Here is a 3776-nt window from a genome sequence, read left to right as displayed (position 1 = left end):
TGGGGATTCGAACCCGCCACCTTAGGTGTATGTGGCTGGTGCCTTAGCCGCTTGAGCCACAGGCGCCGAGCCCAGGTTTTTACAACAAAATTAGTTTGCCTCTTGGTTATTAAATAGTGTATGGAACTGGTTTGGGCAGAGTACTATAGCATTTAAATTTACTTTGTTGTCAATCATTGTTTATAAAGTATAATATTGTTACAGGGTCATTATGAAAGTTTTGAGATACACAAAAATTAAGACATGTAAAATCTTAGAGGATGGAAACAAATTAAGCCCTCCTAGCAATAGTAATAAGCCGAGCAAGGTGAAACTTGCATGGAAAGGACGCTTTTGACTGTTTCCTGGAAGTGAAATGATGGCCCATAACACAGTCTGTCTTAAAATTTTTGTAGTGACCCAAATATTCTTGATTTTTGTTTCTATGATTTTTAAAGACTGGTTCTTGCTCTGTCATCCAGGCTGGATGGAGTGCAGTGGCATGATCATAGCTCATTATAATCTCAAACTCCTGGGTTCAAGCAATCCTCTTGCCTCAACCTCGTGAGTAGCTAGAGATACAGGCATAGACCCTGCATCCTGCTAGTATTCTTTATTTTTTTGTAGAGATTGGATCTTGTGATGTGTTGTCCAGGATAATCTTGAACTCCTATCTTCAAGCCGTCCTTCCTCCTTGGCCTCCCAAAGTGCCGGGATTATAAGTATGAGCCACCATACCTGGACAACTATATGATTGGTTTTAAAGAAATTCTCCTTGGGAAAATTGTCCTCTTTTAATTTTATTTCCCTTAAGCCAAAATGCCTAGATATAGCTATTGGACACCTTTAAATAATTCATTTTTAATTATTTTGAGAGCACAACAAGTAATGTTTTAGTGTTATACCCTTGCTACTTTACTCACACACTTATCATTTCTCAGGCAGGCTGCTGATTTAAAAATGAAGCACTCCATATGTATTCATTTCCATTCCTTGCCAAAAAGATTTTCTAATATTCTTCATATGAACCAGGGGAATGCTCCAAAATACTTTTCAACTCTCTTGTACTCAGGAACTTATTTTTCTCTCTATTATTGACTCTTGGCTTCCATCAGTCAAATGTACCATGGTGTGACTTGGCTTTGATAGCTAATTAGTTCTGTGCTGGCTACAAAGAGTTCATATACAGGTGGTTTTTAATCCTTTCCACATCTTACTTTATGTTGCATCTTTTTTACGTTGCCTATTGCTTTTGGTATTGGCATGAATCAACCCAGTATATTCTAGTTCTACTGACATTTTATTTATTGGTGAGCATACCTTCATTAAGAGTTTTTGGAAAACTCATCATATTAACTGAATAAACTTTCTTCATAACCCAATTGGAATTATCTCTAAAAAATGATTAAAGAGCATAAGGGGGGGGCAAGGAGTGGCATGGGGATCCAATATAGATTGCTTCATTTTTAAATCAGCAGACTGCCCCAGAAATGATGAATATATCAGGAAAGAAGGAGAAGGAGGTGGAAAATGGCTCCAAAGGTTAAATGAAGCTGGAAAAATACATAGAAGCAGCATTGCAGTCTCTACAGATGTTTGGGGATAAGATTCCAGAGAGAAATTGATCCTCTTGGATTAGGTAACTAGACATAATGAAGAAAATTAGTCTTCAAACCTTTTGTAAATCTTTTAACTTGAATAAGCGTAAAGAAGAAACTGACTTCATGGTAGGTAGTACAATAAGCATCACTAGCCAGCGACTTTGGGAAAGATGATTCCTTATTTGGCAGCTGCTGTAGTAAAAATATGGCCAGCTGTGATATCAACATTGAAGGTGAAAAAGTGGCAAAACCAGATCAAAAAGTGAAAGCCAGATGAGCACATTATGAAGGTGGCTTTCTGTGTAACAGAAGCTGAAAGGCAAGGCCAGCATGCCCTCCCAGGAGCTCTGTGATGAAGACACCTTCTCCTCAGCACTCCTTGTCATTAAAGATGTGAGTGCTCAGAGGATGAGAAGAAGGTCCACTTTTCTCCAATCATCTTTGTAGTCTTGTACCTTGGCCTCTTCAACCTGCAAGCTCCATGGAGATGTGCATCACAGTGGAGGTAAGTCACAGCCTTGGTTTATTCTTCCAAACCAAGTCCTTCTCTTAATGGTGATCAGAAAGGTGTTCACAACCTTTAGTCCAAGACTTATGCCAGGAACAAGCAAATTCACTGAAGAGCTTCCCCTCTCAGAATGGGCTCTTGCATCTTTACCTGGATGAACACATGCTGTGGTTATCGGATTTCTGCCTCAGGACTACATTCAGTACACCTGTGTCTGTAGATGAGGGGATGTATCCTCTGGAAGGATCACATAGCTATTGTCTGGGCTTTTCTTCTCCCATGGAAGTCTCTGTGGTTTCTCCTTAAATGGGAGGGTGCCCTTTCCCTGAAGATGAGAATCAGGTAGATCAGGACCTAGTCATGGCCCCAGAGATCTTTGTGAATCAGCCCCTGAATGGCTTGTTGATTGGCACCACAGCTGTCCTATTACAGGGTCACGATGAGGTTCCTCCACTCTTACCATTGCTACCTCCAATGCAGAATAATCAAATCCAAAGGAACTTTGGTGGACTCACTGGCACATACATCCACATGGCTGAAAGTATGCACTGTCATTTGAATTCTGATCCTAACTCTGTTCCTGGGGTTTCAAGAGTTTATGACTCTGTAAAGTAATGGTCCCCTGATTGTGACAAGGCTTACAAAGGGGCTGAAAAACTTGCAAAACAAGGATGGTACTGGGACCAGTCACATGCTGGGAAGACAGCAAATGTGCCAGATGGTTCTTTTCCTGCTTGAGAGAGTTCTGATGACCGTTATTTTTTAAGCTTTAGCTTCCACTCCCTTGGTAAAACACTTCACACTAAAATTGAGCCCTCAAATTGTAGGTTTAGCTTTAATGAACAACCAGATATGGAAGAACACACATCCATATTTGACCTAATTGAGCATTTAGTCAGGGACTCTGAAAATGGAGCTTTTTGTTATTCAAGGTCTCAGCTGCCTAGTTCTGCAACCTATCCTGTCAGACTGACCAGCCCAGTGTCCAAATTCATGCAGATGCATTCCTTGTAGTACCCTACCCTTTGTCATTTCATTATACATCAGTATACTAAAATAGACTTAATTCAGAAACTGTCTTTGCCAAACAAAATGAAGGATTATTTATAGGAGAAGCACTGCTGAAAGCCTGAGAGCCCTGCATCTAGCACTTTGGGAATAAGAAGAAGAGATTGAGGGGATTTTCCACTTGGATCTCCCTCCTCTACTGACAAAGGTGCTATTGTCCTTCATACCCTCTGTATTCCTTTCTGTCTAATAAGTCCTGTCCTATCACTGCCCTCTGTGGCCTGTGGGTTCTTCAAAGCTCCAAGATCAAAGATCCACTGCAGAAAGAAATTCCATCAACAAAAGCATGGAGACATGGAGTGTATGGTGAGATCAGAAATTTTCAACTAATCCTTTGGTTGTCTTCATGGAACTTGGAACCTTCTCTCTTCTGCATGCTGATATCTGAGGTGAATGCATATGGAAATATTCTGGAGCCAGCATTAGGAAAATCAGGGAGGAGCAAGATGGCTGACTAGAGGTGGCTTTTGCCAGAAGCTCCTGTCCAAAAGAAGAAAAGTTGGACTAAAGTGAACTCAGAATAGGTAGGGAGTTGAGGACAAGGAGAAGAAATCAAGGTGCACATCATCCTCACTGAGACAAGCTGCTTGGCCAAGAAAAAGGAAGAAAGAGAACAGAGA

The 3776-nt window shown here is 40.8% G+C and overlaps 1 pseudogene; it reads left to right on the top strand.

The window, feature by feature from the left end:
* The first annotated feature begins 1631 nt into the window (after positions 1 to 1631).
* On the top strand, positions 1632 to 3213 carry LOC100958323 (annotated as a pseudogene).
* Positions 3214 to 3776: the final 563 nt, after the last annotated feature.

The sequence above is a fragment of the Otolemur garnettii genome, unplaced genomic scaffold, assembly GCF_000181295.1.
Source record: "Otolemur garnettii isolate 467f Iridium unplaced genomic scaffold, OtoGar3 scaffold00171, whole genome shotgun sequence".
Classification (NCBI taxonomy): Eukaryota; Metazoa; Chordata; class Mammalia; order Primates; family Galagidae; genus Otolemur; species Otolemur garnettii.
The sequence above is the reverse complement of the archived record's forward strand: the minus strand, read 5'-3'. Positions and strand labels throughout refer to the sequence as shown.